The sequence below is a fragment of the Carica papaya genome, chromosome 4, assembly GCF_054855325.1.
Source record: "Carica papaya isolate Zhongbai chromosome 4, ASM5485532v1, whole genome shotgun sequence".
NCBI classification, from domain to species: Eukaryota; Viridiplantae; Streptophyta; class Magnoliopsida; order Brassicales; family Caricaceae; genus Carica; species Carica papaya.
This window is the reverse complement of record NC_142312.1, coordinates 22504291-22517616: the sequence shown is the minus strand read 5'-3', so window position 1 is coordinate 22517616 and position 13326 is coordinate 22504291.

The window sequence follows — 13326 nt, the reverse complement described above, 5'->3', positions numbered from 1 at the left end:
TTCTTCTTTTTCATGAACGTAAATTCACTACTTCGCTAACACCCGTCTTTGAATCATGTTCTGATACCAGTTGTTAGAAATAAATTGAAGGTAAGAGATTTTTACTCATGCAAATAAATAAAATTTAAGATAATTAGTGAGATATATTGAAAAGAGAAAATACATTTATATTCAATTTGAATGGGATGCTATTATAGAACAATATATAGGCTATATATAAGCAGTAAAAATCCCCTATTAATTTTTTTATTGGTAAACACCCATTTATTTTATTTAATTACTATTAAATTCTATTATTTAATTTTTTTCCTAATAGCTAATTTGTAATTTTTTGTAACTGATAATTTAATAAAATAAACTAATGCTAACATATCTTGCATGAATCTCCATAAAACTCTTGTTGCAAACAGTAAATCAGGTCTTATAATTGTGAGATAAGGTACTCCCATAAAGCTTTTATTACAACTTTGAATCAACACTTTTACCTTTGCCTTCTTTTGAAAACTTTTGATTTGGAACTAATAAAGTATTGATTTATTACTTTTCATTTTAAACTTCTTTCCTTGACATATTTCCTAAACAAAATTACCAGATGAGGTCATAAGTCCCAAATCTAACATTTCAAACATGACTTGCATTTCATGTTTGAAATCTGCAACAAGTTTCTCACAGTTTTCTATGATCAGCAAATCATTTACATGGATAAAAGCAACAATAAATTTTTCAGTTTTTGCAAATATATAAAGTAGGCTCATTTTCACTTTTGACAAAGTCACAATTGCTAGATGGGTATTTACCTTACCTTGCTGTACCATGCTCATGGGATCTGCTTAAGGCCAAATAAAGCAGTATGAAACACATCTACATAATCCTTATTGAACTCAACTGAGAACCCCTCAGGTTACTCATCATACAATTCTTCTTGCAATTTTTCATTTAGAATTACAGACTTTAAATCAAGATGAAATACTTGCCATCCTTCTTGAGCTGCAAGTGCCCATAATAGTCTTTTAACTTTATACTTCAACAAATGTGCAAAGGTATCTCTAAAATCCACATGAAATTACTTAAAATACCCTTTGACTACCAGCCTTACTTTATGAATATGAATGGTTCCATTAGGATTTATTTTGGTCATGAGAACCCACTTTACACCAATGAGATTTTTTGAGTTTGATTTTTTTTTTTATCAAACTTCAGGTGCCATTATTTTCGTCCATAGAAATCTCCCATAGATAACATGCTTCCATTCTTTATATTTGGCTACCTCTTCATAAGATGAAGGTTCAAGCTTTATGAAGTTCCATTTTTCATAGATTTCAAACAAGTATTTTATCTTCAGCACATGTACTTGTTGAGGTGTCTGCAAGTGCACCAATATTCTCTTCTGATGGAGTGTCAAGATCGTCTAAGTTTTATATCTGCTTCAAATCTCCTCCTTCATCTCTTTCAATATCTTTTTGCTCACAATTCCAATGAGCATATTCATTAACTTTAACATATTTACTGACTTGAACCTGACTTGATTTCAGGTTATATATCCTATAACCTTTTGAGGTTGTTGTATAACCTAGAAAAATCCTTGGTTATGCCTGTCGATTAGGCTTGATTCTCTTTGCTACAGCACATGCACATAACATGGAAAAAAAAATCTTTAAGTGTTTCATTGAATGTTTCATAGCTAACCAAGCTTCTATTGGAGTTTTGCGTTCAACTGCTTTAGTTGGTAATCTATTTAATAAGTAACTGAAGTATGCAAAGCTTCTGCTCATTATTCTTGAGGCAAGGGTTTGTCATTCATCAAACACCTTTGACATAATTCTAGGTGGCTCAAGTTTACTTTTAACGATGCAATCCCACATCAAAGAGGAATCCTCTAGAAATCCAAATTCCAGTAGCACAGTTAGCCGCGAGTCTATAACCGCACGGGAAGAAGGGCATGTTGCGCACACAACACGCAAGCGCAAATGCATAGAAGCTTGTACGCACGCTGCACAACACACACAGACCAGCATGGGCAAGAAAAAAGAGATTCTCGCAAAGCCAAGTAACGTAAGCTAGTAGCTTGGCACGCATGCATGGGCATGCACATGCGCAAGAAGGAGCATTGGCACATATAGGGATTTGTCTCGCATGAAGAAGCACAGGGGGCATGTAGGAAAACAGAATCCACACATGGAATAGCGAGGCGTGCATGGAAAGGCCAACTGTGCGTGGACAAGAATTGTAGCATGCCTGTTTATGTGAGCTGAGCCGTTCACGCACTGAAGAGGTGCACTTGTGCAAGCGCCACACGTCACACACGAAGAGCGCAGGGGGCGCACATGCACGAGCCAAATCGTGTGCATGCACCAAAAAGGTCGCACACGCCTGCAGGTTATGCCATGAGGAAACCTTTCGCGTATATGAGGCATGCGGATGGGGAAGTTGCTGCCAAGAAGGACTCTGCTTCTCCTTTTTCTCAATGTGATTTAATCCAAATTCACACTGATAATTCCAGCCTTATTTTATTAATATTTTATTGTAATTCTATCCCTTAATAATATTTATTAGTATTTTAGATTTAGAGATTAGGATAAGGTTAGTATTTTATTATTTATCAATCTTTGTATTTAGTTAGAAGTATTCATGTGAAAGCTCATATAAAAACCTCACCGTTAGGCTGTAAGACACAGCTTTTACAATTCGGAATAAAATTTTAACTTTGTTGCTTAATTAGCTTTCGTTAATTTGGAGTGTTCTTCAAGTGTCTTCGAGTTAGAGAGTTTCAGACCGCCTTCTTGTGGCAGGGACTTATGATCAACTTATTGGATAAGTCGTGACGTCTTTTTTTATTCTTTTTATTTTTCAATTACTTAAATAAACTTTCAATACATTGACTGTGATTCCAGTAGGTAGGATTAAATTTAGATAATTAAGTTATTGAATTGTTGAATATAGTGGATTCATGATCGAAATATTTTTGATATGTAGAGTCTTCCTACTCCACCCTGCATCAACCTTCCCACCTCAACCACTAATTTGTTTTTTCTCTTTAAAATACCATTTTATTTAAGTGAATATCTCAAAGTTATTTAGTATGCAATACCTCGATCGTCACAAAACTTTTAAAATTCTTGAGAAGAATATTCATTGCCATTGTCTAACCTATAGTCTTTAATCTACATCTACTTTGCCATTATCTAACCTATAGTCTTTAATCTACATCTACTTTGCACTTTTACTATATTCTTGAATCTTTTAAAAATATCAATAACTTGTGTTTTGCCCCTCAGGAAATAAATCTAAGTCATTCTTGTATAGTTATCAATGAAGAACATAAAATATTTATTTTTGTTAAAAGATTCAATGCTCATGGGACCACATACATCTCTCTGAACAAGCTACAAATTTTTTTTTTTGCTCACCAAGTTGACGTTGATCATAATGGTTACCTATGAGACTTTCCCAAAGCACAAATGCCATGTATAAGATTTTCTTTTATTAAGATTTATAACTCTCTCAACAAGCCTTGAAGTTGCATTTCCTTCAAAGAAAAAAATATTAAAGTGGTCATATCTTCTAGGCCACAATAATAAAACCTCCTATAAAAAGCACTATCACTTGTGGAATTCCAATTCAAAGTGAAAGATCTATCAATTATAAGAACATGTGCAACCAGATGTTGGTTTTAGTCATATATACTGCAACTTTGATATTTAAATGTTAAAGAATAGTCATTTAAAATCAATTGAGCAACAATTTGCAAGTTCTGAATTACACTAGGTATATAAAGCATATTATGAATATACTTGGTACCTTGCTTGGAGTGAACAAAAACTTACCCTCTTCCTAGTGCTTATACCATTTGACCATTTCCAAGCCTAACTTTACTGTTCCAGGACCTACATCGAGGTATTGATTGTGATTATTAAATATTTTAGAACATAATATGATACGATGAGATAGAATATAATATAAATAAAGACATAGTGTGACATCTCGATACCTGGTGGGGTAAAGGTGGTTGATAACAGAACATATATAAGTGCATGAAAATATACATGTTCAGCAGAAATAAAATCCGTTACAAAATATTTAATGTTCCAAATACATCCGATATGAAAAAGATGGCTAACAAAATACACATATACAACATGGTATTGAGCCACTTATTTCATTACAAAATCATGATTCATCAGAGTGCGGACATAAAAATGCACTCAAATTCTCCTACAGGTCCGTGAATGGATCCAAACAAGCTTTGAGGGGCAACTCAACAAATGAATCTTCACGTTTCTTTTCATCTAAGGGAGACATGGATTGAGATGAGTTCTAATAAACTCAAGAAGGAAATAGAATTTAAACTATACTACCAAGGTTTCAAAAGTTAATTAATTTTAAAACATACCATCATGAACTTACCATTGGAAATGACTGTAGCAGGATCAATTAAAATATATTTGAAAATATTGGTTTTCTATAAAATAGTTACCCATTTTCAAATGGGTAACTATTTTCTAGAAAACCAATATTTTCAAATATATTTTAATTGATCCTGCTACAGTCATTTAGTAACAAAGAAATAGTGAGAAACATATGTAAAAAGAAAATGAACCAAAAATAACAAAGCAAAACAAGAGGAAGCAGTACAAAACATACATAGTTCAATAAACTAGCCTTACATAGCATGACAGAACGATGAGAACCATACAGAAGACATTCATTAATCATGCATGGATAAACAAACAACAATTTTTAAATAGATAGTTAAACATTGACAATCATGCATGGATAACAATCATCAATCTTAAATAGATAGTTAGATAGTTTTGATTAATTTGCGAATTTTACAGACCTTTGTGCGAAGCCATTCTAACTTATACAAGCTGAGAGCAGAAGAGATCCCCAGCTACCACTGTGAATGGACAAACAATTCAATTTCTATATCAAATAAATCAAAAGGAAAACTAATGATCACGGTCGTATTTCGCCACTGTGGCCCCTACAATCAATCACGATCCACTCTCGTAAGAGAGAACGCCAATACCATTCACAGGGAGTAGTCCATCAACAGCTGATTTAGTCATATTCAAAAATCCCTCAGTGATATTGGTGAAATGAATTTTTAAACTTTCATTTTTTCTTTACTATTCTAGAATCACAGATAATTTTATAAGTAAAACCCAGTCGGGGGCCAACAACCTATCTTGGCCTACTAAGGCCTTCACACCCGGATATTACTGTCGGGTTACCTTCTCAAGTCGAGACCCAAATAGAATGACCCTCTTTGCCATCACCCCAAGACAAGACAGAGAGTTAAATCTGCACATACATATGTACTGTTTAATCAATCATTTTTGTAACTTGATTTAAGCATGTATTTTCACTTTAGAAAAGATCAAAGACATATATATGAAACTCATCAAATGTTCGATAATTTATGATTGTGATCAATATTCATTTACATGCATTAAATCGTAGATGGATTTTATATGAAGAAAATCAAGCTTTCGGTCTCCCTCAGTCATCTCTCAATTTTTTCTCTAATTTTTCTTAGGAAGTGAGAAGAAGAAATTTGTGAAGAGGAAGGAAGGGAAGAGGCTTTAAATAGCCTTCCTGAATGCATGTGATTGACCAAATGGTCGATTAGAGACCCCCCACATGGCTAGCATACATGCCATATGGTAAGCCATGCATGCCCGGCAGCGAGCTGACAGGATGGATAGGATAACCCATTTGTCAAGGGTCATACAAGGTCGGCTTTGCATGCAGTTGCACGTTTTAGATGGGTAGCATGCGCACCAAGGCTTGATGCGATAGCTTGTGTAGGCTCACAAGCATGCATGGACATGACCATCCGCGATGGGACATCCCCGCTGCGCGACAGGCATGCAGGTGTGAGTCCTTTTCCTCAATTTTTTCTTTTTTATTTTATTTTTTAAAAAATCTTCAAATTAATTTGGACAAAAATAAAATTTAAAATAATTATAAAATTATGTATAACACAATTTAAATGTTGATTAAAATATAAACACAATAAATTATTCAAAATTGAAAAATTTTAAAACACGATATCGAATATAAAGGTTCTGGAGTGTTACATCTTCTCCACCTTACAAAACTTTGGTCCTCCAAATTTGAAACTTTAAAATAACTCGGGATACTTATCTCATATTTCATCTTCAAGTTCCTATGTAGCCTCATTTGGAGAGTGGTGCTGCCATAATACCTTAACAATTAGAATGCTCATACTTCTCATAACCTTCTCCTCTTGATCAAGGATATCGATAGGATATTTCGCATAAGCCATGTCCAAACGGACTAGGGTTTGCTGATGCGGGATGGTGTGAGAAGGATCGTGGTGGTACCTTCTGAGCATGGAGACATGGAAAACATAATGTAAGTGAGATAATTTAGGGGGTAAAGCAATACAGTAAGCCACAGAGCTTACACGTTCCAAAATCTCAAAAGGTCTTACAAAACGAGGACTTAACTTCTCTCTTTTCTCATACCGTATTTTTTCCTTGTATGAAAAAATTTTGAAAAAAATATGGTCATCTACAGCAAATTCCAAATCCTTCCTTCGGTTGTCGGTGTAACTCTTCTATTGAATTTGAATGGTAATGAGATTCCTACAGATGGTGATAACCTTGTCAATTGTCTTTTGAATATAATCCATTTCTGGCAGACACTTATTTCTAACTTCATTCCAACAAGTAGGGGATCTGCAAGGTCTGCCATAAAGTGCTTTATATGAAGTCATACCAATACTGAAATGATAGTTGTTGTTGCAAGCAAACTCAGGTAGAGAGAGATGCTGGTCCCAACTACCACCAAAATCCAGTGCATAGACATGCAACATAGCCTTTAATGTCTAAATAGTTCGTTCAGATTGTCTATCATTTGTGAATGGTAAGTAGTGCTGAACTAAAGACTGAAACCAAAAGCTTATTAAAAACTTTCCCAAAAATGAGAAGTAAAACGAAGATCCCTATCGGACACTATGGAGGCTGAGACACCTTGAAGCCTGACAATCTCCTCAACAAATAACCTAGCCAACTTGCTAATTAAATTAATAGTATTGACTGTAAGGAAATGAGCGAATTTGGTCAATCTATCCACAATGAACTGAATAACATTATGATATAAACTAGTTATTGGTAAACCCGTGATAAAGTCCAAAGTCACATGCTCTCATTTCTACTCTAGGATGGAGAAACACTACAAAAATCAATAGGTCTCTGATGTTCTACCTTAACCTATTGGCAAGTGAGACATTAGGAGACAAATTCAATATTATCCTTTTTCATACTAGGCCACCAGAAATGACGTCTCAAATCTTGATACATTTTCATACTTCCTAGATGGATATAAAATTTAGATGCATGGGTTTCCTTCAGAATATCTAACTTGAGCTCGGGGTCAGTAGGTACCCATATTCGATCTCAGAACCTAGAAAGTTTATCGTTGGTTATTCTACAGTCACAAGGTTCCTTTGATGCAAACTTGTCTATGTATCTTAAAAGTTCAAGATATGTAGATTAGGCTTATCAAATTCTTTGGAGAGTGTGGGTTGGATCCGAATTTTGGTAAAGTACGCACCTTCACTATGATGGTTCATCAGAGACCTTGAATTGTCTCAAGCATCCTTCAGTTATAAACCATCAATTGGGCCAACATAGCTGAGTCCTTTCAGCTAAGGGCATCTCCGACTACATTACTTCTACCCATGTAGTATAGGATCTTGCAGTCGTAATCTTTTAAGAGGTCTATCCAACGTTTCTGTCACATGTTCAACTCTTTCTAGGAGAATAAGTACTTTAAACTTTTACGATCAGTACAGATTTTAAAAGTATGACTGTACATATAATGACAACTTATCTCAAGGGTAAAACCTATGGCAACAAGCTCAACATCTTAAGTGGGGTAGTTCTATTCATGCGACTTTAGTTTTCTAGAACCATAAGTTACTACTGGATCATACTGCTGAACATGCATCCCAAATCAAAATGAGATGCATCACAGTATATTTGAAATCAACCAGTATTGTTAGGAAGAATCAATACTAGAGCAGTAGTAAGTCGACGCTTGAGTTCGACAAAACTTTCTTCACATCTGAGGTCCCAATTGAAAATAAATTTTTTTCTAGTGAGGCAAGTTAAGAGAGTGCAAGCTTCAATGAAACGATGATAATATCCCACTAGTCCCAAAAAGTTACGAACTTCAGTGACATTAGTTAGTTGACTCTAATTAATTACAATCTCGACTTTTGAGGGGTCCACAGAAACTCTATCACTAGAAACCATATGACCAAGGAAAAAGTTCTAATCCAACCAAAATGAGCAGTTACTTAACTTAGCATAGCGTTGATGCTTTCTAAGAGCACTCAAGACTTGAGTTAGGTAGACAACATGCTCGTGATGGTCCTTAGAATACATTAAGATGTCATCAATGAAAATGATAACATACTAATCTAGTGTAGACTTAAAAATTTAGTTCATAAGGTTCATAAATACCACAGAAGCATTAGTTAACCCGAAGGGAATGACCCTAAATTCAAAATGGTCATACCTATAGCGGAACACTGTTTTGGAAATGTCTTCGACTTTAACCCTCAACTGGTGATAGCCTGACCTCACATCAATCTTAAAAAAGATTGATGTACCCTGTAGTTGGTCAAACAGGTCGTCAATACGAGGCAATGATACTTGTTCTTGATTGTCACCTAGTTAAGTTCCCTATAGTCAATACACAATCTGAGGGTTAGATATTTCTTTTTTAGGAAATAAAATTAAAGCACCCCAAGGAGAAAGACTTGGTCTAATAAAGTTATTTTCCCTCAGTGTTGTAATCTGACATCCTAACTTTAGAAGTTTCGTTCAGCCTAGTTGATAAACAACCTTCTAGATGGGCTGTCCTTGGAACTAAGTCAATGGAGAACTTGATCTCTTGCTTGGGTGACGAGCCTGATAGCTTTGCAGGAGAAATGTCTGGGACGTCATAGACAATAAGGATTATCTATACTGACTGCTTAGAATCCACGTGCCTATGCATCACAGAGGTTAGGAAAAAACATGCAATCTTAATCTTAAAAATCTTTTTCATGCATGTAATATTAAACGCATTAAAATTTTAAATATTCAAAACATAATTTAAAAACATTCATTCACAAGACAAAGTCTCCCATTGTCCTAGGATTGTTTTTTTTAGGAGAACAAAGTGTTATAATCTTGTCACAACAATCAATAATGGCATGATAGGTCTCTAATCAATCCAGACCCAAAATCACATCAAACCTAAAAAAATATAAAAGTATGATATCTCTAGTCAATTCCTTACCTAAAACCTTCACCTTATAGTCCTTATATACAACATGGACTTCTAGGAATCCCCTAAAAGGTGTTTCTACAACTAAAATTTGTCTTAAGAGTTTAGGTTTAATTATTAGATTTTTAGAAAACTCACATGACATAAAAGAGTGGGTGACATCAGTATCAATTAAAGCACGGATAGTAAAATTATGAACATAAAACATACTCTAAATAATAATCGATGTCATCATAACACTAGGCTCGTCAAGGTGGAAGACCCTTCCTTGGGCGCCAAGTCTAGCAACATCCCTCGGCTTCTGAGGAAAGTCTATTATGTAATGTTGTGTACTCCCGCACTTGTAGCAGACGTTGTTTAGTCAGGTCCATGGCTAATTACCATGGTTTTGCCCGCAAAGTTGGCATATTTGGGCAGGCTAAGTAGGATTATCAGGAAGTGGAGGTGGAGTAGCAACTACGGCATGTGCTATTCTGGGTTGCTTGTCAGTACGATCTTGGCCAATCAGCTTCCTTTTCTATTGTTATTGTGCTTGGACATTATTAATGTGCCAATAACGGGTAGTGAAGAGTTTCTCGACCAACTAGGAATGTTCAAGGACCTTTACATAAGTGTTTGGCTTTATCTTAGCTACTGGATCAAAGATGTTCGCCCTAAGATCCTTAAGAAATTTTTGGACCTTTTTGCCTTCCGTGGTTACAATCTCTAGGGTAAATCAGGACAACTAGATAAAATTGACGACATACTAGCTTACCGTCATGTTTCCTTGACGTAGGTCTTGAAATTCTTCGTCTTTCTTTTCCTGGACATAAACTAGGAAGAAACTCTTAAGAGAGGCATCCATGAACTGATCCCAAGTAGTTGGAGAAAATAAGGCATCCTTTTTAATATATCACCAATATTCGGCCTCCCCGATGAACATAAAGGCTGTAAGGGAAACTTTTTGCTCTTCAGTGAGTTCAAGGATGGAGAAGAGTTTCTCTATCTGCCTTATCCACACTTCGGTGACCATTGGGTTAGGTCCACCATCGAAATGAGGAGGGTTTAGTCTCCTAAATTCTGAGATATTATGTGAGATAGTACAATCAACGAGACAATGGTCATTTAGAGGAGGCGGCTGACCGACATTATGGGTAAGGTTGGGCCCACAGCGATGACCAAACCCTGAATTGTTTGAAATAATTCGGTAAACTCTGCCCGAATTGGATCATCCTAGGCATCTAGTCTTTCTATGGAAGGTCTCTCCCGAGTCATACTTGCCTACGAAAGGGAGACAAAAGTTTATAAATAAAGTTGTTTGCTTGGCTGCAAAGATTATTTCTAGCTCTATGAAATTTTCTAGTTTTCTAAACCTAAACTCTAGACCTTAGTGTAAGGGATGTCCGAGAATCATACTATAATACCAACTGTGACATCCCGATACCAGGTGGGCTAAAGGTGTCTAATAACATAACAGATATAAGTGCATGATATGTGTTCAACAAAAGAAAAATCATCCCTTGCAAAATATTTGATGTTCTAAATACACCCAAGGCAAAGAAGATGAGTGACAAAATACACATATACAAAATGGTATTAAGCCACTTCTTTCATTACAAAATCATAATTCATCAAAATGCAGACACACAAATGCACTCAAATTCCTCAACAAGTCCGTGAACGGATCCTAACAAGCTTCAAGGGGCAACTCAGCAAGTGAATCTTCACTTTCCTCTTCATCTAAGGGAGACATGGATTGGGGTTAGTTTTAGTAAACTCAGTAAAACAAGTAGTATTTAAACTACACTACTAAGGTTTCAAAAGTTAATTAATTTCAAAAAAATATATCATGACCTTCCCTTAGAAGGGACTATAGCAGGATAAATTAAAATATTTATGAAAATATTGGTTTTTAAGAAAATAGTGTATTCGTTCGAAAATCATTTTCAAATTGTAAGCCTATAAACGAAACAATGAGAAACATATGTGAAAAGAAAATGAACCAATAATAAACGAAGCAAAATGAAAGGAAACAGTATGAAGCATATATAGTTCAACAAACTAACCTTATATAGCATGGTAGAATAGTGAGAAGCATATAGAAGACATTCATCAATCATGCATGGATAAACAAACAAAAATTTTCAAATAGATAATTAAACAATGACAATCATGCGTTAATAATAGTCATCAATCCTAAATAGATAGTTAGATAGTTTTGGTTAATTTATGAATTTTACAGATCTTCGCGAGAAACTGTTCTAACTTATATCAACTGAGGGCATATGAGACCCGCCTACCACTGTGAATGGACAAACAGTTCAATTTTGATATTAGATAAATTAGAGAAAAAACTAATGAGCACAACCATACTTTGCCACTGTGGTCCCTATAATTAATCGTGATTCACTCTCATCAGAAGGAACGCCAATACTATTCACAGGGAGTGGTTCACCAACAGTCAGTTTTAGTCATATTCAGATACCTCTCAGTGATAGTGGTGAAACGAATTTTCAATACTTTTCTCTTTTCTTTACTGTCCCAAAATCACAGATAATTTTACAATCAAAAGCTAATGGGGTCCAACAGCCTATCCCAACCTATTGAGGCCTTCATCCTCGGATTTTACCATCAAGATACCTTCTTGAGCTAAGGCCCAAATAGGATAACCCTCTTTGCCCTCATCCCAAGGCAAGACAAAGGGCCAAATCCACACATACATATGTATTGTTTAATTGATTATTATTATAACTCGATTTAAGCATGCATTTTCACTTTAGAAAAGATCGAAGACATATATCTAAAACTCATCAAATGTTCAATACTTTATGATTGGGAGCAATATTCATTTGCATGTGTTAAAAATAAATCAATAATCATTGATTGAACTTTCTATAAATTTCATTTAGGAGAGTAGGAGAAAATACTAAAAAATTCCTTACTAAAATCTGTAAACCTCAAAGTTCTAACGAAGTTATTGGTGGTTTTGAAGAAAATGGAAAGTTTCTTGGCGATCTGTAAATCATAGAAGGATTTTGTACAAAGAAAATCAAGCTTTCAGTCTCCCTTAGATATCACTCAAATTTTCTCTAATTTTTCTTAGGAAGTGAAGAAAAAGAAATTTGTGAAGAGAAATGAGGGGAAGGGGCTTTAAATAGCATTTCCGAATGCATGTGATCCATTAGATCACATGCAATCAACAGTGGCTGTTGTTCGTCTAAGTGGCCGACTAGACAGGCCCCACATGGTGTACATGCGCGCCATGTGGCAGCCATACATGCCCGACAACGGGCTAACAGCACGGACGGGACAACCCGTCCATCAAGAGTTGCGTAAGGTTGGCCTTGCATGTGGTTTCACGCTGCAGGCGGGCAGTACGCGCGCCCAAGCCTAACACAACAAACTGCACAGGCGTATAGGCATGCGCAGATGTCACCGTCCGTGATGGGGCAAACCCACTTTTCCTCCATTTTTTTAATTTAATTTTATTTTTTTATTGTTTTTAAAAAATTTCAAATTACTTTGGGTAAAAATAAAATTTAAATTAATCATAAAATCATGCATAACACAATTTAAATGTCAATTAAAATTTAAACACAATAAATTGCTCAAACTAAGAAAATTTTTAAACATTGTATCGAATATAAATGTACTAACGTGTTACACACAACGAGCGTGTTACCTATTCTTAACGATCAAAACGAACCATTTCATTTTGAATTCTGAATTCTTTAATTCAGAATGAATCAAATCTCCCTAAATAAGATCTGAACCTACGACTAGTCAGTTAAGAACTGACTACTCTACCAGTTAAGAACAGGAGATTATATTTCATAGAGTTCAATTCCCATTATCAACCCATGACCAATATGGACTTGAAGTTTCCTTCGTAACCCCCGAAACTTCTTCATAGTGGCTCCGTTCCATGCCTCATTTCATAGGGAACCTCAAAGTGGTTCTATTTCTTTATAATTATATTATAATCCATACCCCATTTCTATTTATTTCATATCTCTTTGGTATCATTGTCTACCTACT